The sequence below is a fragment of the Montipora foliosa genome, chromosome 11, assembly GCF_036669935.1.
Source record: "Montipora foliosa isolate CH-2021 chromosome 11, ASM3666993v2, whole genome shotgun sequence".
Classification (NCBI taxonomy): domain Eukaryota; kingdom Metazoa; phylum Cnidaria; class Anthozoa; order Scleractinia; family Acroporidae; genus Montipora; species Montipora foliosa.
Window position 1 is genome coordinate 35,686,105 of NC_090879.1, and position 27,207 is coordinate 35,713,311.

Here is a 27,207-nt window from a genome sequence, read left to right on the forward strand (position 1 = left end):
TCTTTTTAGCAACAGCACAAAGGTCTTTTTTGTAAGATAAATTTCTAAACTTTGCAACATTAAAGAACTTTGTTAACAATAACTGTGAACAATAAGATGACAATTGCTTTATGTCTGATATAATCATCCTCAGCGGTCTCACCAGGTTGCTCAGCATCTGTGCAGTTATCTACAATAGAAGGATATTTAAGAAAAGAGATGTCAATACCGTAATTTGACATTAAACAATCATTACATCACTCAAAAAGTTATGACATGGGATTCCTCTGGATCACTATCTTTTTTATTTCTTTCTCTACAACAGACAAGGTAATGTAGAGAAACTCACCATCTGAACTTGGAACAGGATCATCTCCCTTACGGGCCCTTTTAGCAGGGGGCAAATGGACCTGATAAATAGAAACAAGTGATTACAATAAATATTAAAATAATTTTGAAGTGAATTTTCAAGTATCATGCAGAAGACAATGATAATAATGTCAGAATACCAACTGATCTCAAAGTCATAGCCATCTACAATTTTCCGGTTCTTTTCTGCAGCCCATGAGATGATGTGATGGCGTATGGCACCTTGAAAAGGAGACATAACTTGATAGCTTTAGATACTAAGAGCCTAAGAGGGAGTTACATTGGTAACAACCTCGCAAATATGTATTAGTACTACCTGCGATCCCGTTGAACTTACTCCTGCCCCTCAACCCCCCTACCCCTTTTCCCCTCCAAAAAAAAAGCAGAAAAAATAAAACCTGGTATGTTCTCACATAAAGATGCATTGATATTATTCAAATTATTTAAACAATCAAATTTTTCTTCAAAATTAAAGAATGCCACTTAAAGCCCTCGGCTATCGGTATCTTTTTCCTCTTTGAACTGTGACAGTCTCAACATAAGATGTAGGATAGCTCAAAGAGTCTAAATTCAACAAAGGGTTCCTATGTGAGTCATCTTTAAATTTAACATCACTTATAATAGTCATAGGATAGTTATTAGTGTTACAACCACCTATCATACATGCTTACTTACTTTTACCAAATCCAATCTCTTCTACCTTCACCACTGGTTCCAATAGGAGTACAAGTTCGGAAAGGATTAAGCTGTTGTCATTGTTTCCTTTAAAATAGACTTTAATATTCCCTGGCCATCTCTTGAAACACTCTGACCGTATGATCTTTACTCTGTTAGGAACATTATAGAAACTAATGATTACAAACCACATGTTAAGTGAGCACAGTGCAAGAAGATAATAAAATGTTTCCATCAGACTCAAGCTGAAGTCCACCGTTTTTTTCAAATGAAAAGCAAATACAGACAAAACAGGTCTAACATTCCTCCTGAGACTGACATAGTGACTCAATTTCAAATTTGATTTCATGTGAATTATTCAGATAAAGAAAAAAAAAATCCAGAACAGCCATTATTACAAACTTTAATTGAAGAGAATTTTTTTTTAATGGACGAAATGCAAAGATTTGTGGAGAGTGGATCATTTATGAAACCAATAATTAAAAGGCATCAAATTTGTAATAATATAATAATAATAATAATAAAATAATATTATTATTATTATTATTATTATTATTTATTAATATTTTTATTTTTATTTTTTTCTGTACATCTTTTATTAAAAGACGAAAGGCCAACAAACTGGTTATAAAAAGCTCATATCTATGAAAGCTAATAGCCCTGAAAAAAGCCAAATTTGTAATAATTAATCCATCAGTAACAAATTCACTATTGGAAGGAAGCTTTGCCTGTAAACGTCCATGGTTACAAATTCCCTCCTAAGGTTTGGTCTGTAATACATGTAATAGTACTGGTCAGGGTGCATTATTCTGACAGTATATTGCAATAATAGTTTTAGGAATGGAAGCAATCTCTGACTTGAATAGTATAAGGGAAATCAATAGTTTGTTAATTTCATAAGAAATCACGAATTGGCTCACTTTTCATTGTAAAGCCTTTTTAGTTCAGCCGTCATTCCTGCTTTGTCTTTCCTTGTTATTTTGACATTATCACTTGCAGATGGAGGAGTGGTCTGCTCACAAGGTGGGTGGCTGGTTGTATCGGACTTGTTTTTCTCTGCCAAATCAACAATGAATATGTTTCTTTATGACAGTTTTGAACATGGCAATTACCTACTACATAATATTGCTAATGTTGGCACACTTGTTGCATTACATAGCAGGCCTATTACATGTTTCAACTCCTTTATACATATACATGGGTTTTGGGATCCTACTGGCATAACGCTTGCCCTTGTAAAAACACAAGGTATAAATTGTACATACGTACCGGAAAAAGTACCAAGCAAATCTTTGATAAGACTGAGAATTTGTAGCTGTTTCCCCATTGATGTTATGCCTAATTCTTTAAGGCATGAGCGCTCCATCATTTTTAGCGCCACACCAGAAATTTCTTGTTCTACATGACAAGAATCAATACCTTGACAATATTTATATTGAAAACATGTTTTCAGCTATTAAAGAAAATAAATTGGTATTTATGAGTTACTGCGTTGCAACGAACCTTCAAACAGGGTCCCTTCCTCGGCAAAGCCCTCTTGCTCCTGGAGCCACTTGCTGACATCCACAGGAGTCCATTCTTTTATGTGTACACAAATTAATTTGATAGTTCCCAAAAGAAATAGAGTAACATATTCAACTGTTACAAAGAGTTTTCCAAAGGAGTTAGGGGCCTACTTAATTGTAAATATTAATTGGTAAACGGCATTAAACTTAAGCTTACACTAGTTTCTCGAATGCTAAGTGTAGGAGGTTCTATACCCTGTTAATATGATTTAAAGCAGTGATTGCAGTAGCTATATAGACATGGGGAGGGGATTTCTTTTTTCTCTGCCTTGGAACCCCATATTTATAATTTAATTTGTTAGGTACTTTACGTAATTTCACACAAGAAAATCGAAAATAAGATACTTCGTATGCCGTTGTTTTTTCTTTTTATGGCCTGGGCTCGCTGCGCCACGTACAAACATTTTCTCATCTTAAATTTTCGGATTCATGCTATAAACGGATTAATCTTCAATCAGTTGTTCCTGACTGGTTCCATGTAATTGAAAAGCTTAGCTACTTTGTCATTCCCTTTAAATATATTATGAAGACATAGTAACAATGTTTATTGCATTTAGCTATTTGCCACTTTGGTTCAGTTCTTAGTCTTCTCAATTAATTCAGATATTCAAGTGAAATCTTCATTGTAGGATTCAGGTTTGGCTTTTCAAAATGTATATTTAGCATTAGGCTATTTTGGCTCAGATTGGTGATTGTGAATGTTTATGTTTGGGTGAGTTGCATTGTGTTTCTCAACTCCTGTTCAGATTTATTTACATGTATGTCCACCTACACATAGTCTGAAATTTTTTAAAATTGGGATAAGAAACATTTGGCGTGTTTTGCCCAAATGAAACTACATATTCAGAGTAGCCAGTCTTTTTAGAACTGAGCAAAGAAAAGTGTCATAAAAGTTTTAATAATCTCCATTATGCCGTGAAAATTTTTGAGGGGTTTGAGGTTTTTCTTGCAGAGCAGTGGCAGCAATGTTTTGTTGAGAGAGAGATGGATGAAGATCTTGCTGCGTTGTTGATCTCAGATAATTAATTAAATAAAGAATTAATTTGGGCGACCAACTTGGAGGGCTGGGCACCCCAGCTGAAATGCTTGGGTGCTGGAAGGGCTCCCCGAAATTTTCCTTAGAGCCACAGCCTTGCAGTCAAACACCATTATTATGGACAACGTTGGGACCAGAAAACCCCCCCCCCCCCCCCTCTGAAATTTATAACAAAAAAGGCCTCCTATTATAATCCCCTCCAAATATTAGCCCCTGGACGTCAAAACACCATTTTCTGGAAAATTGAACTCTAACTTTATGCAATGAAATGAATGAAAACGCTATAATTATAATAAACCCCTCCAAATATAAGCCCATTAAAAACTGCCTTTAAAAAATGTAAGCCCTGGGGCTTATTTTCGCGATTTTATGGTCTTGTCTTCATGGGACATTGGGATGGTTGGCAGCCTTTTCATCTCCAACTCGTGGATGTGGAGCTATTGAAGTATCAATCGCAACAATGTCAAAACTTGAAAGGTGCCATACAGATGAAGTGTATGTTGCTGGGTTTGTTCCTAACTATCTCATTCCAAAGTGTAAAGGTTTCCGTCTATTTTTTTGGTTTGTTACATTTATGTCTGTTTTTCGTCATCATTAAGTTCTCACATTTCTTTTCGCTCGCACATGTTTTCATTCGATCACGTATCTCGTTCAAGTTAGGTTAAAGCTAGCACTTCAATTTGTTTTCCTGTTCTTTGGGCCAAGCCGGGATAGTTATGTAAGTTTCACTCCGTTCTTTGTTGTCATATGGTTCTAGGTAACATTTAATGCGGTTATTTCAAGATAATTCCGTTTGTATGCTTTACTGTAGCAAACATGTTGTAGTTAGTCGACTAGCGTGTCTCATTTCATTCGCTTAGTTTCTTTGTCGTTCAGTTTGCCTTAATCTGTTTGTAGCATATGGATAATTCGTGTGTGTTATTTGATTGAGTATTTTTTCCTATTATAGCTTCAATTAAGTGCATTTCAATTTAGGTTTAGCCTGTTGTATTTTGGTTCGCTATGATTCATGTTATGTAATTAATTTGTTGCATTTTAGTTTACGATTATCGAACACCGATCAACAAGAATTCATCATTAAATCACCGTTGACTGATCCTAATTGGTTCTTGTCTTCTCGTGGATTATTCTTGCGTTTGCACTGGGTGAAACCCAATATTTAATAAATATTTAAGTCACATTAAACAATCCTTAAATCTAACGGAAACTTTAAGCTATGTTTAAGACTTTTAAACACATCCTAAACTGAGACATTAATTTAAGTTAAATTAAAGTCTCCTTAAATGCATATGAAATTCTTTTTTGAATTTAAGTAGGTTTAAGTTATTTTTAATAGGGGGTAAATGTATTGAAAGATTTAAGTCGCATTTAAGTTTGCCTTAAACATACGACTAAATCCATTGAAATATTTAGCCCTGGTTTAGGCAAACTTAAACAGTATTAAATCTGTTTGGAAAATTAAGCATGTTTAAGTCATGTTTAATAGAGAAGTAAAGCCATTGAAAGATGTAAGTCTCATTTAAGCTGCCTTAACCACTAAATCCATTGAAATAATTAGTGTCCAGTAGAGTTGTTTCGGCAACATCGTAATCTTCGTCAACATCTATGTCATTTTCGTCAGCAAGCCATAGTCTTCGACGTTGTTTTCGCGTTGTACACGGAGTTTACAGATGTCGTCGGTAGGAGGATGAATAGAGAAAGGATTTTCCACAGGTACCACATTTGTTGCGCAGAAAATCGGCGGAGTCAGGAGTTTCCGGACAAAATTGCTCGCAACCAATCGTACAACCAGCCATTTTGGAAATGTGAGCGCGTGATTTTGGCTGTTGCGTGACAAAGGCTTGACGCGAGGGGTCGAGGCTCATTCTTCGCAAAGCCAATCAGATGTCTAATATCGAATGCCCATATATAGTAGGGCGTCATTTGAAATCGTATCACACTTCTGCATTTTTCTGCAGTAGTAGTTTACATATTGAAGTTCGCTTGTTCAAGTGAGATTTACGCTATGGATGCGGTTCAAGAAAGGCAGCTAGTCCTCATGGAAAAGATGAACAGAAGATTGGATGCGATTCAAGAAGGGCAGAAGAAATTGGAAGAAGCAAATGCTACTCTTTGAAATGAAAATGATACGTTGAGAACAGAGCTTGAACGGCAACAAACACAGAAGAGTAGACGTCGCAGAAAAAGCCATGTACCGTCCACTGTAGAAGTCCCGAACGATTTAAGGGTAGGTATAACTTAACTTGACTCTTATAGAATACAATTAATTTTTTTGGGGCCGTAGCGTTTGCTTCAAAATTCGCTTGTTGATCGACCAGCTGATGAATGTGCACACGTGTCTTCAAAGGAACCGCCATCAATGTGGACTATAGATATCGGGAAGCCTTTAGTCATTTTCTTTTGTAACTTAAGGTGTCTCTCACTCTTACACAGTGTTACTGAATTTAGATGGATATCTAAGACGCTTTGCAAAGAAATAAGTTGTATTCTGTGTTTCGTCATGTTTTTATGCCGCGATAGTTGAATACAAACATGGAGCAGTTGAGGGGCTGGGCACCAACAAGCTTGTAACTCGGCCACAGAGCATTTGCTTATTTGTCACTACATTCTCTGTACTGAATTTGACATGCGCTGGGCAAATGTGTGGTGGGTGGAAGGGTATAGTTTTGCACAGTTTACCTTTCATAATCAACTAGAAAATGATAAAAAGCTTACATTAACGCCACTAATAAAGTAATCCAAAGTCATGTTTCCATGGCAGTCCATGTGTTCAGAAGTAAATTTTTGGATGTGGAAGCTAAATATTTCAAATTTGTAGATAGCACTAGCTTAAAAATGTAATGGTGTACTCAAACACTAGAGGAAAATAGTAAGCTCACACAACACAAACGTCAGTTACAGAGTGGAGTGAAGTAATGACAAAATGCTACCTTACAGTAATTTATGTAGCCTTAAGCCCTCAAGTTTGTACATTGCATAGCTAAGGAAGCCACCAGGTTAAAGAAAGGAACAAAAGACAGGTGTAAAATGCAATAATCATTAAAGGACCGTTAATTTCTTTGGGAGAAATCAGAATATGAATCCGGATTTTTTATCCAAGATCACTTGAGCATGGTGCATCAAAGGAACCAATGAATCTTTACCCAGAGTACTGGATTTGTTGCCTCCTCTGATACACCATGGTCTGAGTGATCTTGGATTAAAAATCAGGATTCACATTTTCCCAAAGACATACACCCTTAGTTATGCAGTCGGCTTCAGCTATGCTCTATGCATACTGCGTATTTCTGTAATTAATATCAAGATACAAATATGTGTTTAATAAAGTTGTTATTTATCACTTGGACCTAGCATCATGGACTAAATTACATTCCTAGATAAGCCTCAGAAATGCCAACCATGGTGATGATGATTCTAAGGTGTGATTAACTCTTATCTTTCAGAAGAGGTTTTGGTTTATTTATAAAAAATGGTGGAGAAAAAGATGACAACCGGCTATGCTGTCACAGAGGAGTACGTTTTATACCCTTAATTGTTATTTTTTAGACATCGTAAACAATGTGTATATTCTGTGCTGCACTTGGAAACATATTTATTCGATTAATGGCCTGGGCACTTATTCATTTTTTGGCCCATTAGGGTGGGTGCTTATTGTTATCTTGACATTTTCAACAAGCAAGGACAATTTTAGAGAGTAACAAAACAAGGGATAATAAGTTTACATGTATTTTGCTTCAAGACAGAACAAAGTGCAAAAGCTAATAAACAAGCCAAGCCAAGCCGTCTCTAAAACCAATTTTGGAACACTACTGGCTACCAGACTACCTTTTGGCATTGTTGCATACGCTTTTACCTTTTTGTTTTTGGACAGCCTTTGTTGAAACAGCTGTACACTGTAGATATATTTATGTATAAAAATAGGCTTGCTTTGGAAATCTCTTTAATAAAACACTGCTATCAATTCTTACAGTCCAGAGTCAGACAGAAATCAGGACCTGTTCTCAAAAATTATAGACCTTTTGAAAAAGGAGCATGGCAGGGAAAATTGCCCATGGACAGACTTACAAATGGAAGGTATGTACATGTATGCATTGTGTAACACTTTGATTTCAAGTAGTAAGTGAACTCCAGCTGACTGCAGAGTGAAATCAATTAGAAAGCACTGTGAAAAACAAAACACCTAACAAAATTACCTTGAAACGTAACCTACTTGCACAACATTATATTTATTTCTTTCATGGGATCACAAACCACCGATAGGCTAGTTAAAGCTAGTTAAAGCTAAGTTATGAAGGCTACATTCAATTACAACTAAATCATGCAGCGAGTCCGTATAGGCCTGTCACTAATTCAGCCACTGAAGGCTACATTCATCTACAATTAAATCACACAGGGAGTCCGTGCAGGCCTGTCAGTAATCTTTATCCACTGTTGAGCTATTCCAGTCAGGCCCTGTCCCGGTGTGAAATTACAAAGTTTAACATGTACAAATGTACTGCACAAAAGTCACGAGAGCTCACACCACGCAAACAAAATCTTGGTCTTTTTTTTCCAAGGCAAGGAAATAAAACACATAGTGCACATGCTTGGGTGTATATCTTCAGGCTCGAAAAACTGCGATCGTTCTTACACGAATAAAGCCTTCAAAACAAGCACAACCTAGTTTCATAATAGAGCGGATCGAAAATACACCACCGTGATTGGTTCCCCTCCATATGGAATGGGCCAATGATAATACATTTTCGATTCTCACTAACCGCTCTTGCACATATAAAAGGGTCACCCGTCACAACTTATGCAGGAATAGAACTGAGTTGTTCTACTATTCCTACACATATTACTGTTGTCAGTAAATAGCAACTGAAGAGATTCGTACAGAATCGAAACCGCCGGTCTTGCTGGAGACCATACATATATTATCAAACACCGTTTGATAATGACAGACAACATCCTACAGAAGTATCTCTCGCCATCGGCAGGATATGACAATGAAAACTACGACATCGATGTACCCAAAATACCAGAGGGAATACCTCAAAACGATGACCTCGATTTGCTATACAACAGCAAATATGAAATGGAGGATTCTGCAGATGAAAAGAGTCCCCCAACAACACAAAGTCCCCCAGCATCACAAATGGAACCAAGGCACAAAAGCTACTTCCAGAAGAAACAAGAGTACAGCCTGTCTAAAACGTCTGCTGAAAACCAAAGACCAAGCAGGAAACGAAAATATATGGACTTAGCCTCTTTAGAGACTAATATAAGAAAATCTAAGGATTCCATTAGGAAACTTGAAGAACACTTAAATAAGAAAACCTGTCCAAAATCCTTCCAATACTCGGCAAGGGCTAACATCCCGCCGGATGACACTTTTCTCAAAGAAATAAAACAGATCAAGGAACAGGCAGAACAAGGCTTCGTCAGCGCACTCACGCGCTACCACAAAAGGCGCTTAGAAAGCCAAGAAAACAAATTTAAAAAAGCAAAGCTCTTCAAAAACAGTAGCAAAACTGCCAGCACTCATGTAAATAGGTTGACGCGAGAACAGTCGCATTCGGTGAACACAGAAAACATTGTAAATTACGATGTAAATAAGGTTGAAAAACTACAGCAAGATTTCAACGAGCTTAAAGAAATATTGTACACACACGTGTTGCAGACTTCTTCAAACAATAAAGATATTGAGAAGTACAAAAGTCTCTTTCCTGAAAATCAAACCACCGTGAAGGGGCCTATAAAAAGTACAGGGTTCAACACAAACATTAGACGCAAACAGCGCCGAGCACACTTTACTCAAAAACGGATTGCCACGCAAAGAAGAGATTCATTAAAAACCTCTCCAATCTCCAACTAACTGACTACCAAGTCAACGTTATTTCCAAAGGGCTCAAATTTGTCCCGACACCGGTGACAGATGAGAAAAATATCAGACGCCAACTCTTGCAAGACTTTGAAGAATTCGCGAGACGAATGCGCCTACAATACATATTCCACGCAAAAAATACAGAACCGCACCCATTTCACGTCAAATCAGACTGGGTACCACGGGTTCAAAAGTCAGTTGCCCTTGAAAGCTACTTGGAAAGTGTCAAAATCCAACTTGCAGAGATCAAACCATCAAACCCTAAAAACAATCTGTCACACAACGAATACAAAGCCCTTACAGAGCTTGTTAACAACACTGAGATCATTCTCAAAAAGGCAGATAAAGGAACAACAACTGTCATAATGAACAAGTGTGATAAAATACAAGAAGCTCAAACTCATCTCAACAATAGAGAACATTATAAACCTCTCAAAAACGCCATGGCGGAAGAAACATTACAAAGAGTTAAGTGGCAGTCCCGCTAAAAGCGGTCCTCTCGATTTCGCGACCAAAAATAGTTTTCGTTTATTTTTTGTCAGTGAAGAGGCTATGGTACGCATATACCAAAATAGCTATTTTCATTTTTAAATTATTTTTTTAAGCTCTGCTACAAGCCAAAAACGAATTGGGGCCGTCGTGGCGTCTCGCAGGTTGTTAGAAAAACTCAAATTGTCGGATTTTGAGAGGCGCGCTGCAAAAAAACGAATGCCCGCAAGAAAAATCTGTTTACGTCAGTTTTCTTAGTTTACCGTAGATAGTTGACAGACAAAGTGTAAACATCTTTGATAAAAAATTGAACAAGCTAGAGTAGTTCAAAACCTTCTATTCTGCAAGTTTATTTTAAACCCTGAATGTAAAGAAGTTTTGTGGGAAAATATCTCAAAAGTTGCGGCCTAAATCTGGTATAAAAATCACATCAAAGTTAAGTTTTAAACTTATTTTATTGGTTCATAGGCTCAGACTTGCGGGTATCCTCTAGGATTGCAAACGACGGCTGATTGTAATCTGCCATTGAAAGTTATTTGCATAATTAATGACCGTGACAGATGTCACGATTCTACAGATTTAAAATTCCAAAAATTGCCTCTTATGACACTTAAATTCGTCTGCAACCTCTAAAAGGAAGTTATCAAGCTGCTTTAAGTACTTTTGAATCCAAAGAGATGCTTAACAGGGATGAATTCAAGCATAATAATCAACATCATTAAGTTTCGGGTATCACTTGTAACTACCAACAGTATGAACAAACGTTTTGGAATGCTCTATCTCATATCTAAATCAGAGAATAAAGTAAAAAAAAAAAAACTTTTAGAAAAGCAACGTAAATTTTAATTCCTTTCCTCAATTTCAAGGTGAATCTCACCTGCGGTGCAACAAACATTCATCGGGCTGACAAATACGATTTCAAGCCAAAAAAAATCAAACTTGTCTTTTAACTGTTGACGGTAAAAAAGAAGCCTAATTGAAATTACCTTTTCTTAAGGTTTTGATGAAAGACATTTATCCAGCCAGTTGAGATTAACGCTTTGGTTGTAGCTTTTCATTAATTATCACAATCGGCCAGACATATACATCATGCGACGAAGTGCGCTCTCTCTCTCTCTCTCTCTCTTTATTGAAACCAAAAAAACTTTGCGATAATAATATTCACTCTTCCTCTACAGAAAAATTGACCCTAACGTCAATAGTTTTTCCTCCTTGAAATACTCATTTTTGACTCAACATAACCAGCAAACTGACGTGACGTCATGTTATTATTGCTCTGCGTAAAAGCTGTAAGACACTTAGGGTGCGTTCGTTTGACCATATTCCGGAATAGGAATAAATGTAATGTAAGTTGAGAATCCTTTGTTTTTACGGACATTCACACTAAAATTGTCAAACATGTGCTAAAATGCTATTTTAAACATATTTTTATAATCCTTGTTGCTCCGAAACGCGGCAAACATACCGTTTTAATCATCACTCCACGTATTCTTATTCCGCAATAGGGTCAATCGAACGCGCCCTTAGTCTATCTGTGTGGCTACATTTTTGTTTGTATCCATTATTTGAAAACCTGTTTGACTAAGTCACAGCATACTATACCTAGGGATTAGATATCATTAGAAAGGCGACCCACCCACCCTTCTACCTCAGTTTGCCAGGGTACTAATCATAATTCGCGCACATACGAGTTCACTTCTACAGGCAACAACACAATATTGTTCATCTATGGCTATGTACCAATTTCCTACGCCAAATATGTTTACTCTTTTGTTCTGAACGCAACTTTAACATGTGTTTTAACTTTATACCACACGTGCCGCAAAAAGAATCCCGTTTAGGACATAAGCATTCATAAACATTCGCTAACACCAAGACGATCTTCTGAAACTATTGCATTACTAACATTCTACTAACTTCTACTAAATTAAAGTGGCCTTCACGTCCTTAACCCTAAAAGGAAGGTCGAGGTACACACAGATGGCCTTTAATGTAGCTACATTAAATTTAGAGAGTGCATCTGATTTGCTGAGCTCGCAAATGTCATAGCCGTCATAGGTTATTGGGTGAATAAGTCCTATTTCGGTGACAACCTCATCTACGGCCATTTGCCTGTCTTTCTCGGTAAGGTATGCCATTTCGTCTTCAACAAGGCCGTCATGGTCATCATCCCCGCATTTCTGTAAAGATTTTCGCCTTTTGCTGGCTGCAAGCCGTGAAAAGAAACCTTGTATTTGAGCTTTCGACAACCATTCACTTCTTTGAAACTTTCGTTGTCCTTCACTGTTTCTTGCTACCCGCATGTCAGCAGCCACTTGCGCTGGATCGGCTTTTCTACCTGTGTCCTCCCCAAGGTCAAACTTTGCTGTGAGGTAGCTTTTTACATTTTCGGAAAATCTAGTACCTCCTCCTCTTGGCTTTTGCAGTGCCCAGCCCAAATCACAAGGTTCATTCCCTATTTGCTCGCAACCCGTTGCTTCTCCAGTGGACAATGACAATTTTGATTCAAGTGTTACAGACAAAAACTTTGCTGCCCAATCGCACCTCAGATTATCATACAAGCTCTCGGAGCCTACTTTCTTGTCGTGCTGACCAAAATGGATGTGGTCCTGAAGTTCCTCTGACGTAGCGAACTCAATGGAACAACCGGACTCGGGGCACATGAAAAGAGGGTTATCACAGGTTCCTTCATCATGGGTGGGAGTCGGCTTAATAGCCCTGGATAACATGGGGAAGAACTCACGACTTTGAACTTCCTTCAGAATTTTAGAACCGTTGTTGTGAATGACAAGTTGTGACCATGGAATAAGTTTACCAGCACCAACACCATATGCCTTTGAAATGCGAAGACCTTCCTCTTCATAGGAGAAGTTGTGGAAGCTACTGAAATTGCTGATACGGTTGACTTTTATTTCCTGGGCTGTTTGAAAGACTTGGCAAACAGCAGCAGTTGTTCCCTTGACTTGCCTTGCCTTAAGCGCCTTGTGGATGTCGGATGCTGTGGTGATATCATGCCCTTCGTTGCAGTATCGACGGATGGCCCCCTTCATTGGGCTGATGATGCGATCACATACGTCTTTGCCAAACTGTGGCTCCGAAAAGTCATACCTAGAATTGAAAATAAAGTCGTTGGTACCGAGAAGAGCTTCTATATTACTACTGTAACAATTCAACATCTGTTACCAAATCAGAGACCTTGCTAAGTTCTAAGTCGTGATTCTTTTAAGGATTCAGCTACAATCTTGGGCTAAGAAAATGGAAAAGCAAAACCCTCTTCCCCCAAAATCAAGGCCAAAACGCGCCATTTAACCATCTTTATGATATGATTTTTTCTGGGGGGGGGGGGGGGGGGAGAGGGGCGGGGGGGGGGGGGGTTAGTTAGAGAAAGGTGAAATTTTCCGTATATTTTTGTTCAAGATTGTGGTACTTTGGCTTTACTGATGTCTCTGAGAATATATCAAGTTTTCGAGAAAACTGTAAAATGCACAGGAAAAAGCTAGATATTAATAATAGTTTCTATTTTGTTTCTTTTAAATAGTTTTTAAAGAGCTACAATTGCAATCATCTTTCAACATTTTAAATTTCGCTTAATAAGGGAAATGAGTCTTAATTTGCAGTCCGTTTCAGGCCTCGACATTTACATCTTACGCAGTTCGAGTAACGATACATTAATTATAACCTTAACAATTATAACTTGTAGTCGATTCTTTAGAAATTGGTACAGGAGAGGTTTCAAAAAGGAACTTGTTTTACTCAGTTTTGGAGTGAACTGTGAACTTATATTTTCTGTAAGACAATCTTTTCGTTTTTCATTCGCCGGCAACTATTACAAACAAATTAATGGTGTAGCGATGGGCACAAGAATGGGACCTAGCTAAGCCAATCTTTTTATAGGATATGTTGAACACCAATTTTTTAATCAGTACAACGGCCCCAAACCTGAACTCTACGGCTGCTACATCGACGACTGCATCGGCGCTATTTCATTCAGCAGAAAGAACTCGATCAATTTATAACCTCCGTCAACTCTTTTCATCCGGCTCTTAAATATACCTGGGAAATTTCGGAAACTTCATTGGCTTTCCTAGTTATCAAAGTTTCTATTAGAGGCAACGTGCTATGTACTAGTGTGCACTACAAACCTACAGATTCACACAGTTATTTGTTGTATTCATCGTCATATCCATCACATGTCAAGAACTCCATTCCTTATTCTCAATTTCTTAGACTTCGACGTCTATGTAGTGATGACTCCGATTTTTCCAGCAAATCAGAGGAGATGTGCCAGTTCTTCGAAAAACGTGGCTATCCTGTCTCTGTGGTCAAAGCGGGCCATCATCGCGCCCAACAATTTGATCGATAGTCATCACTACAAACGTCACAAAAAGATAAGAATGACAGAATTACATTCACCCTCACTTTCCATCCTCATAATCACGCAGTCAAAAGCATCATTCTTAGTAATTTTAATTTACTCCAAAATGATCCCGAGGCTAGTAGAATCTTTTCACAACCTCCACTTATTTCATTCAAACGCGACAAAAACGTAGGCAACTTTTTAGTTAGAAGCGCGCTCAAAACCAACGAGCAACCAGTCACTTTCAAATGTGCGCGCTCACGATGCAAAACTTGTCTTTTCATTGTTAACACTAGCAAGATATCGGGACCTAAGCGATCTGTTAAGATCACCGATCATTTCACATGTACCTCCGCAAATGTCATTTATTGCATAACCTGTACGTTATGCAATAAATTATACATTGGTGAGACAGGTAGACGACTAGGTGACCGATTCCGCGAACACCTTCGCGATGTTAAGAAGAATGACAAGGATGCATCTAAGCCAGTCGCTCGCCATTTTAATCTGCCTAACCACTCTAAAAAACACATGGCTATCTGCGGCCTTTCCCTACATCTAGGTACGACAGAAAGCTGGAAGAATCTGGAACAAAAAAGCATCTTTCAAATCGGCACCCTTAATCCTCACGGTATTAACGAACGCTTTTCATTTAACTAATATATTCCTATTTTTCACGTTGCCATGTTACCACCAATAGCGTAGCTCCTACTCTACTATAAAAACTACACGTAACCCATAATCCCTCGATTCGCTCTGACGAAGGGCTCACGCTTGAAACGTCAGCTTTTAGAATCTCTGTACGGTGGCCAATTTACATTATCAACTCCGTTGATAAAACCAAATTTTTGTATACTACTTCCCCACCGACGCAGCACCACAGTTTCTTTAGAAACTACCCCTTTAATCTTTTCGTTTACCTTATAACTTTTACTCCTACTCGAACACCAATGTCGTAGGTAGCAGAGATCAGATTGTTGTTATGGTAGCAGCCCGCGCCGTCCGAGCGCAAGAAGACTTGATTAACCTCTGGCTTCTTTTCCTTAATGATTTTGAGCAGATGCTCCAAAATTGCGCAAACAGTGTGCCAGTCCTGTGCACAGCTATCGAATAAGTGGACGTATGACTCGACCTGGAGGCTGTTATCTGCTGCATTCTGCGAAATAACGCAACTGACATGCCAGTTCATTCCTCTTTTTCCGAACCACTCGGATTGCTTTTCTCGATATTTTAGCTGCAGGAATTTCATGGCCCAATCCATTACAACCATGACAGAGTTATCCTGGAGAGAGCTTAATACATTTTGCTTTGCTCGCTCTTGGTTCTCCGCTCTTAGAATGTGAGACTTCCATTGAAAAATCATGTCACGGGCTTGAGCAAGGTCGTGCTTGAAGTCTTCTTTTTGTTCATCGCTATAAAAGTTAATTGAAGGGGAATCAATTTTTGCAGCGATAGATTGCAAAGTCACTTTCAGATGCTCACACTCGTTACAGCGCACTTGATGTTGATGTGAACAAGATTGTTTGAGTTCGGGGTCCTGCAAGTCACTGAGAGCAAAGTATCTGCAGTGATCGGGACATAGGCTTTCCTCTTCACGGCAATGTACTCTGTATTCTGTCTTGAGGTAGCGCTTTCCATTTTTAAGACCATTTTGCACTTCATCACACCAAGTTGCACTTGCTCCGCACTCTTTCAAGTCATCTACTATCTTGTGCACACTTTCAAACGCTTCAGCACCTCCCGCAGCTATGTTGTCGAGGCCTTGAAGGGATTTTCGTTGTGACGCTTCTCTAACTTGCAGTATTCTAAACAACGTAGATCTTCCAAGAGGCTCAAAGCGATCGTCACTGCAATGCTTTAAATACTGTTCTACTATCGTGGACCTCGCAACAATTCTGATGACATTTGGCATTACTAGCTCCTCTCCTGAATCAAGCTTTAGTGTTCTTGTGCCATAAGCCACGTCTTGGTAGAAGTACGGTTGGTCTATAAAAGACAGAAAGTGCTCCAACTTTACCAAATCAATTTTCACTCGGTGGCACAGTGGTTTCTCAACGGTCTGTCCAACTCACTAAGCTTTTCAAATGGCTCGTGTATTTTCTTCAAGTACTGGGCTGGGTAACGCGTAGCATAGATACTAAGAATCTGGACTTTAATGTACCTTGTTGGTGCTTGTTTGTATGCAGTTACTAGTGCTTTAAGGTCGTCAGAGTAACCCATTTCATTGTTTGATTGTTGAAATGATCGTAACAGCTTATCACTGTCCTTTGGAGCAATGACGCCACACACAGCACGACATGCCTCGCCCACCTGCTCTGTACACAGTTCTTTTTCTTTTTTCGTCGCCTCGTCCCACTCGGACGTAAGTCGGAAAGTGAGGGGCACCACAGCTTTTCCCAAAAGCAAAGCAATGTTACTGAGTGCCTCATTGTATATTTTAAGTACGTCACGTTCCTTCTCGGTGAACTCATCGTTGGAAGAAGTGTCAGGGTTGATTTCTTGCCATTGTCCAAGAGACCAAGCAGGATCGCGATTCGTAATGCGACTTTCTGGTAATGGGGTGCTAATGCAACTCTCAATTGCAAAACGTGCTTCTTCTTTGGCTGCCCTGCAAGGGAAATCAACGGACAAAGGAGTCTAAAGAAAATTATAGATTTTTTATGATGCAAGTATCTACAAAGTACTAAACTGAGCTTTGAGCAAGTAATATTTTACATTAAAAGCAGGAACCGATGACCCGGAGCCTACAACTCCATTGCGTTCGTGTCACGGCGTTTTCACAAACCGATTTATTTTTAGATTGAATTTCCCGCAAATGAGACTCCCGCAGGAGCCCGATGATCAATTACAAGAAACTAACCTGACGTCATAGGGTCACCGAACCGGAACTTCCTTTGTTTTTTTCGGCGAAGATAGTCTAAAAATAGATCGGTCTGTAAAAATGCCGTGACATAGGCCCAGTATGGGAGTTGAAGGCTCCTGGTCATGGGTACCTGTTAAAAGTTATTAAATAGCTGAACCGCGACCGGCAAGATGAAGGGGATCTTTTGTCCTGATTGGCTACTCAAGCGGGTTAGATGGGCATTTCAGGCTCCCTCGGGATTTCCGGTGTTGGTCCCGCAAGATATAAAGTTCTTTTTTTGTAATGTTTGTAACGAGCAGCAGTGTTTTATTGGGGTTTAAAAACACGAGGCGTAGCCGAGTGTTTTTAGACCCGATAAAACACGTGCTGCGAGTTTTTTGAACGATTTCAAAAACATTCCACAAAGAGCGTGTCCCTCTGGACTCAAAACGATGGTTCAAATTGTAAGAGGTGAATATTAGCATACAAGAAAAACAAGCTATGCCTTATTAGTATTCTTTATATAAAGAATACTGACGAGGAGTGTTTTATCAGGATATAAAGCTCATGCACGTGACGTTTTATCGGTGTTTTGATAGGCTGTTAGGCTCATGAATTATTAATTAGTTCTTGAATGCCATATAATAAAATCCTTTATTTATGAACAAATTTGTTCGGTCAAGATGGCTAGATATTGCCCTCGTTCGTTTTTGCATTTTTATCGAACTCCACTTTGTCTCGGTCTATAAAAACGCAAAAAAGAACTTGCTTGGTCAATAACGTATTTATGTATTGGTACTTTTTAGAATTGCAAAAAAAAATTCTCATCGCGTTTTAAGAATTATTTTTATTGCAATAGACAGAAATCAGTACCTTGATAATTTCCGTTCGGTTTTTTCCATGATATCATCCGTTTCTGTACTTTGTGTTTCCCTCAGCCAGAGCCATTCAGTGTTTAGTCTGCTACCATGGAACTTTCTACAACTGTTACAAATGGCTAAAAATACAGAAACGTTATAAGAAACTTGCCACACGAGCCTCACATGCTACAGCTAAGAACTTCCCGAATTGCAGTTTATTGTATTTTCTTTCATTTTATTTTATGCTTTTCATCGCGTTTTAACACACCGAGTTCGCTATGTATAAGTTTTTCTGTATTGTCCTCGGCCTTGTGGAGGCGCGGTGGCCTAATGGTTAGTGCGCTCGACTCCGCAGCGAGTGGTCCGGGTTCGAGCCCTGACTGGGGACATTGTGTTGCGTTCTTTGGCAAGACACGTTACTCTCTCCACACAGGTGTATAAATGGGTGCCACCGAATTGTTGTGGAATACCGAACAAATTGCCGGGGAGTAACCTGAGATGGACTAGCATCCCGTCCAGGGGGAGTAGAAATACTCGTAGCCGCTTCCTGCTACAGAAACCGGGATATGCCACTTGGCTCAAAGGCTTCACGTTTTTTTTTTCTTGGCCTTGCTTCGAACACACAAAGACGTATCAAACTCGGTAGCCCGATCGATACTAGGGGTACATGCTTTTAACCTTATTCAATTTTTACTTATTAGTTCGTTTATTTTTTGCAACTGTTGTTGTTTTTGTTTGTTTGTTTTTTTTTTTAAGGTAAGAGCTGGTGGCTGTAATAGCACTAATGATAATAGCCTCGTACCCAGGGTCTCTCTTCTTCCTATCACCTGGGACATCCCAGAATGTAAGAAACGGGAAGAAAAGAAGAGAGGACCTGGAAACGAAGCTGCCAAAAATTCAGGTCTGCCTCCTGGTGACCCCAGAGCGACCTAGGCTAAAGAACTCTACCTTACTCCAATACGCAAATCGCCTTGCGGCACTAGCAAATCTTATCGTCGTTTCATGTGATATGTATACTTATTTTATCCATAAATCATTTACGTAATGTTTAAACCACGCACAGTAGTGTTTTATCAAAGTTAAAAATTCGAGAGCGAAAGCGCGAGAATTTTTAGACTTGATAAATACGTGCTGTGAGTGGTTTGAACAGCTTCAAAAACGTTCCCGGAGTATTTCATTTCTTTAGTATTGCAAAATAAATAAATAAATAAATAAATAAATTTCTCTTTTTAAAACGTGTTGTTTAAAGAATGCCAAAACAAAAGCATCCAAAGTGACAAAGGCTGCCGGGAAGTGTAGTTGGCAAATACATTGTGCAAATAAACTACACAGTTTAAGGGTCTAATTCAGTAATTGCCTTCACGATGCCGCAAACCAAAAGAAATTTCCACAGTTAATAACTGTACAAGAGAAAAAAAATGCTCGTGGAGAGAGTCATTAAATCTAACTGTGACATAATGGGCATTGATGATTTTTAACAGTTTGTGACTCATTTCACTGACTCATTCTTACAGTCGGGTGTATGTAAAATGCAGAACCCACCCGGAACCCACTGGAACCTGCCGGAACCCTCCCGGAACCTGCCGCAACCTGCCGTAACCTGCGGGAACCCACCCGGAACCTGCCGGAACCACCAAGAAAATTGATATTAGAAAATAACACTATAAAATTGAAAATTTATAAACTGAAAATGCAATAACTAGTAATTAATTAATGAAGGATATTTCATTATAAAATACCGGAAACAGGACGGCATCTGACTTTCAAACGGAGTGCTTGCTATGCTAAAGGTCAAAGTCCAAAGTTTTTTTCTCGACTGGAGACCAAGTGTGTTGTGCAAGTTCGACCATAAATGAGCACAGGCTAACCATCTTAAACTCGTGTGTGTTGGCTTTCAGTTGTGTTGACACGGATAAATTATTGTATCGTCTCTAGTTAACTCATATGGTTTGAAATAAAGATCACGAGTATTTTTGCCTCGTGTTGCGTTCTATATACAAATAAAGTGGAATGACTACGGCCTTGGATAGCTTTGGGGAGGATTATTTTGTTTCGGTTGAGTGTGTGTGTGAATAAAAAGTAAAGACAACAACTAATTTTGACCGCCACTTCTTCGAAGCCACCTGAATTCAAATTCAAGAAAAATCTCAAACAAAACTTACTACATTCCGTTCGATGACGTCCTCGACTATGTCCCTACTAAATTTACGCTCGCAGGCAAGTTATTTGTGCCAGAAAAACTCAGATCTTCGACCCTGGATAGCATCGTAAAAGGATCGACAAAACCATATAGGAACTTCGGTATTCTAAATAGGATAGGGTGGGCATCGCTCCCCTTGTGTCGTTTGGCCTTCGTTATACAGCCGTTGAGGTAAATGATGCCCTGATTGGTTGATTGAAATACGGAAGTTCCTCTGCTTTTCCTCGATCCTTATACTATAATAATAATAATAATAATAATAATAATAATAAATTTCTTTTAGAGTGCAGCTACATAATCTCAGCGCGCTTAACAAATTTAAGAAATAAAATATGAGAAATATACAAATAAACTTACAAATATAAGAAATAAAAAGAATACATAATGAAAAGAATAATGTGATAAGACTACATGTGAAGTTAATTAAATAGAAATGTTTTGAGCTTCTTTTTAAAGATAAACAAAGATTGCTCATTTTTTAATGTCCACTGGCAAGGAATTCCAGAGAGTAGGTGCAGCTACCGAGAAGGAGCGAGCACCGTAAGCCTGAGTCTGATAAGCATGCAGGTACCACCAATGACAATCCTCTGGATGCACAACGAAGATTTCGGTTTGGGGGATGAACCTGTAGAAGATCACAAATGCCAGGGTCGAAAATCGCGAGATTTTTGTGGTAAAAATACTTTTTAAGTCAGGTGAAGTCCTGTTTCCGTCTTCTTTTTCTATATTGGAATATCCTTAATTCATGCTTTTTACTGTTTTTATTTTCGTTTTTAGTTTTTATAATTTTTGAATTGTATAATTATTGTTATTTTCTAATATCATTTTTTTTTGGTGGTTCCTGCAGGTTCCGGGTGTGTTCCAATGGGTTCCGGGTGGGTTCCAGCAGGTTTCTGGTAGGTTCCGGTGGGTTCCGCGTTTTACACACACCCGTTACAGACGTACCTTGAAGTGGATTGCTTTCGGTGTTTTCTGGGTTATTAATAAACTTTGCATTTCATTTTAGGATAAGTTCTGACCGGTCGATTGTTTTTTTTTTTGGTAGTTTTAGACTGGGCGTCTCTCTGGGCTTCTCTGCAAATATCTTATTGAATGTTTGACTTTATCAGCATTCCATTGTTTCAGCCATTCAACCCCGTATTTCCCCTGAGCCTGAATTCCAATCCTTACCCTGACTGCTCAGTTTGTTGAGTTTTACCGGGTATAAAGCTAATGAATATTTATGACGTTTTGAAATAATAAAAGAACTACTTATGCGATCCAACTGGAATAGTAACTCCGAAAATTTTGAAAATGTCTTCAGCTATCTGGACATTGAATACTTGGTCCCCTTTCACTGCTTCTTGTTTGCCTTTGTGATCGGGGTACTGGCAAGCAGATGTTGGGCATTTCCAGTATGCCTTCAAATTTCCACGATGGCGAGGACACACGAACATTTCTTCCATGTTTTCTTCGCTTAAGTGAAAGTGGCCCGCACGAATCAAAATTAGTTGGTACTCGGAAATTTTTTCCTTTGAAAGATGACAGCGCTTCAGATGACTGGAAATATCAGAGGTACATTCCAGAAGCGATGTTAAGGATTTGTGTCCTCTGAACTCCCCACACCCACTGCTGTCTTTGTTTTTCATAAAGCATGCAGCCATTTTCACTATCTGCCCATTCCCAAACTTAACTCTATTGTTGTGACGCACTTGTTGTCGGTGTTTGAGAATATTTGTAAAGGAAAGGATAGAACCGGCGGGGAACTAAAAATGGAGCCGGAACTAAATTTATGAAAGGACATCTGCCCAATTATTGAGGCAATAAAGACGTGATATTGCTTTCCGTCAAATTTAAATTTAAGGAAGTGATTTTAGGAAAGAAATAATAGTTTTCTTGGTAGCCCTGAAAAGAAGCCACGTTTTCTATCTTGTAACATACATGTATTATTCAATCTAAAACTCCAAATCCAAATTCCATCGTTTCACACTGCAGTTATACCGTGCCAAGCGGCTGCCGCTGACCTACATAAGCATCCCACGTGAATTAATTCTTCCAGATGTCAAAGAATGCTCCAAAACTCAATAAAATGATGTTTCGAAAACCAATTCTTTCTGTGAAGACGTTTCATTGCGACGTACATTTTATAGCAACTAGCATTAATCTAATTTTTCAATTAAATATCTTTGATCTGTAACAGTTCACGTTTCGTGGTTTGATGCTGAGCTATGGAAAAAAATTACAAATTTATTTTTTCTTGAATTCTGTTTCCCCCCACCTATTTTAACCTTAATTTATCTTAAAACAAAGAAACAATGGCACAAAATAGACTAATCATTGGCTAATACACTCATGAAAGACTTTTGTCCAAAGCAACCATAATTTACTTTCTCCATTGTCGGTCCGCTCATGAAATAATTGAACTTGACGCAATTAGTTCTGGCTTTATGTTTTAAACGCACAAGCATTCTAAGGCCGTTAGGAATTCATTGCTGGCACTTCAGGCGAAATAATGCCTTAAAACAAACGGTTTGCGAATTTAAAAAGTCACAGAATCATGACCTCTGACACTGGCCGATAATTTATGCAGACAAGCATTGTTTGCTGATTTTGATCTCTTATCGCTTGTGATCTCAGGAGATACCCACACGTTTGAAGTTATAAATCGGTAAAATAAGTTTAAAACGTTACTTTAATGTGATTTTTATACCAGATTTAGGCCGCAACTTTTGAGATATTTTCCTTCAAAACTTCATTACATTCCGGGTTTAAATTAAACTAGCAGAATAGGACGTCTTTGAACTACTCTAGCTTGTTCAATTTTTTATTAAAGATGTTTACATTTTGTCTGTGAACTATCTATAGTAAACTAAGAAAACTGACTTGAACAGATTTTTCTTGCGGGCATTCGTTTTTTCGCAGCGCGCCTCTCAAAATCCGACAATTTGAGTTTTTCTAAGAACCTCCGAGACGCCGCGACGGGCTCAATTCGTTTTTGGGTTGTAGCAGACCTTAGAAAAAGAATTTAAAAACAAAAATAGCGATTTTGGTATACGTCTACCCGAGCCTCTTCACTGACAAAAAATAAAGGAAAACTATTTTTGGTCGCGAAATCGAGAGGACCGCTTTTAGCGGGACTGCCACTTAATGAGCTTGTCACACGTCTTCACCAAAACAACTATATTGATGACATGACTAAAAAATGGTTTTCTCAAACACGCAATCCCCCTAGAATCCCAATATTCTATACGCTCACTAAAATCTACAAACAAAATCCGGTCGGTAGACCAATTATTTCGGGCTGCGAGGGCCCTACAGAAAGACTATCATCGTTTGTGGACAAATTACTACAGCCGATTGCGCAGTCACAGAAATTCTATCTTAAGGATACAACACACTTCATAAACTTTATAGAGAAGACAAAGGTCCCTCAAAATACTATTTTGGTGTCTATGGATGTAACAAGCTTGTATACAAACATACCGCAAGAGGAGGGTATTACAACAGTATGCAAAGCATACGAAAAATTTCACAACTACAACCCTCCCATCCCATCCCACCATCTCAAAGAAATGCTTTCCCTTATCCTTAAAGAGAATTCATTCCAATTTATTGGAAAAAATTACCTCCAGACCCATGGAACCGCAATGGGTACGAAAATGGCAGTTGCATTTGCCAACATCTTCATGGCGGAAATAGAAACAGAATTGATAAACCAAAGCAACACAAAACCAATAAAGTGGAAACGTTACATTGACGACATTTTCTCATTGTGGGATTCTAACATAAAGGAAATAATCCTGTTCATAAAACAAGCTAACAACTTCCACCCTACAATCAAATTCACGGCTGAAATCTCAGAGATAGAAATAACATTTCTCGACACAATCATATCTAAAGGAGAAAGATTCAGAAACGAATCGATCCTTGATATCCGAACACATTACAAGCCGACTGAAACCTTTCAGTACACACATTTTACCTCGAGCCACCCACCAGGCGTGAAAAAAGGTTTTATTAAAGGTGAAGCCCTTAGACTCCTTAGAACAAACTCTTCTGAAACAGCCTTTAATGACAGTATCACCAATTTTAAATCGCGCCTCATTGCGCGCGGCTATCCTCACAAGATGATACAAACAACGTTATCAGAACTCAGCTTCGCCGGAAGACTGTCGGCACTCCAACAAAAAGCAAAAGCACGGAAACAAATCTTGCCATTTGTCACAACATACCACCCATCGGTGGGTAACCTTAAAAATATACTCATGCTAAACTGGGACTTAATACAAAATCAGCCTTTGCTGAACACTATCTTCAAGAATCCGCCCAACCTATCGTACAGACGAGGTAAATCTCTTTCAGATAGGCTAGTTAAAGCTAAGTTATGAAGGCTACATTCAATTACAACCAAATCATGCAGGGAGTCCGTATAGGCCTGTCACTAATTCAGCCACTGAAGGTTACATTCATCTACAATTAAATCACACAGGGAGTCCTTGCAGGCCTGTCACTAATCTTTATCCATTTTTTAGCCAATACGCTTGTCTGAAGCTCTGAATTTTATCAGAAATTGGCAGCCATTCAAGTTAATTAACACCTTGTTCAAACCATTTGAGGTCATTAATTTAATTGACATTGAAAATTTTCCATCTGGGCAGTTTTGTGAAGTGGTTTGTCAAAATGGTAGTCACTATGCATGTTGAATTATCCCTCCCCATTGTCCACACCCCGCTAATGCATAGAGCTTGCGATCCAAGCCCCAAATTAAAAGGACCATCCCCCCATCCCAGTTCACTGGAAATTAGAGCTTATACTGTAAGTAAGCTTGCCATGTTATTGGAGAGGATATTTTGCAGTACGTAATATTTCTTTGCTTATTTTTCTAAAAATTCAACAGCACAGCACTATAGATATTTCAAAACTGTCAAAGAAAGGGATCATAAAGTCCAAAGTGGAACAAATGACAAACATAAGGAAATCTTCGGGAGATCAAGGCGTCTCTTAAGCGTAAGTTTCATTCGACAAGTTTATCTTCAATTTCAAGATATTACAGTGCAACACGCCTTACCGTGGCTACCCAACTAACTTTTTTTTACAAGTAAGCCAATCAGGATACACAAATTTTATTAATAGTCACTCCTCGTTACAAAGTCCAACAGGCAAGTGATGCGACAACAAATTATTGAAAACAGGTCGCTTTGTATTTTATGGTTAGCTTGCAAAAAAAAAGACGTTTGTTGGGTGCTTGAGATATATAGAACTGCACTTACTGTATATTAATTTGATTGCAATTTTTTGCCCGGTACCACTTAATTATAATAATAATAATGTTTTGATTTTTCCTTTTACTATATGTTTTCAGTTGTAAAGTCTTACTTAATTTTGCAGGATCTTGTTAATTTTTTAATTTAAACAAAAAGATATTGTAAACACTTGAGAAAATGAAACAAATATTGTTTACTTTTATCATTAGAAATTGGAAAGGCGTCTGTCTGGCTTTGAAAAGTTGAAGGCAACAATGACACTATGAGACCAGAAGTCATGCGGCGACTGCCTCTATGTAGATTATATGAGCAGCGAGGATTCCGAGTATGAAGAAGTGGAGGACCCCATTACAGGGGATAGAAACCAGCATTTGGTTGGTTATGTAACAAAGAAGCTGCCTTGGCAGCGAACGGCCCTTACCAATTTGAAAGTAAGGTTCGATAGGGCCCACAGGGAGAACTTAAACAGACATGCCAAACAGTTGCTCAAGCCAAGAAGGGTTGGAGGAGAGTCAGAAAAATCACAAATCAGGATCGCCTCACTACTGGGGAGTAGTGAGGCGATCCTGATTTGTGAGGCAATCAGTTGTCCAGATTCCCCCTCCCACCCTACATAAATGATTATTAATTCTCTAAGGGGATAGGACCGTGCATAGCCGATCAACTGGGGGGTAGTGAGGCGATCCTGATTTGCAGAAAATGTGTGTTGAATTGTCTCCCTGGAGCCGGCCACAATAAGGTCAATACACAGCCATGTTGCCAGCGTGGTTGGGTGGCCGAGTGGTTAAGGCATCCGACTAGTAATCTGGAGACCCGGGTTCAATTCCCGGCCGAACAACATTTTCACTCATGCAATCAGTTGTCCAGATTCCTCTCCTCAATCTACTATTAATTAATTCTTAAGGGGATAGGACCATGCATAGCAGATCGACTGGGGAGTAGTGAGGCGATCCTGATTTGTGAGGCAATCAGTTGTCCAGATTCCCCCTCCCACCCTACATAAATGATAAATATATATATATATATATTTATAATTTTTTTTTTTACAAAGATAATTTTAAAAGAAATGTGGTTATATCTACCAATGCAGTATATTATTATTCAGGCAGTGACACATGGAGGGATATTCAGAAAAGAAATCAGTTTCCCAACAGGAATCAAATCATGACCTTTCCATTAGTCCAGAACTGCACCTGACCCTGAATTTGGGTACATTTGTAAAAGACAGACCTTTTTGTTTGGTACATATGACCTCAAGAATAGGTTAGGGGACACCTTGTGATTTCTATCATTAGTTCATGCATCTCATTAGTGTGTATTTCTGAACATAGCATGTGTTGCTCCAATACTCTAATACCTACAAGAGACCAGTGGGAGCCCGGTAATTAAACTAGGTTCATATGATTAAGATCATGCCCATTAGGATTCAAATAGGGCGAAGCAGTATGTAGGATATTTACATTAACTTGGTTCTTATGCAAGAGTCTCCTGCAGCTCAGTGGTAGATCACCTAAACCTTTTGGGAGAACTCAGATTTTCTTTTTCTGAGCATGTCTGTGTCAACTCTGACTGAACAAAAATACATTCTATAATATGCTATTTATTAATAGTGACATGGGGAGCTAGCTTTGAGGGACCTCTGGTTTTAGTAATGCCTGTTTACTACAACAAGTCATCTCAATGAATACCAGTATCTTCAAATGTTAGTCAACTTATTGTGACTATG

The 27,207-nt window shown here is 38.6% G+C and overlaps 1 pseudogene; it reads left to right on the forward strand.

Moving 5' to 3' along the window:
* Positions 1–5,578: 5,578 nt before the first annotated feature.
* On the forward strand, positions 5,579–25,991 carry LOC137977595 (uncharacterized; annotated as a pseudogene).
* Positions 25,992–27,207: the final 1,216 nt, after the last annotated feature.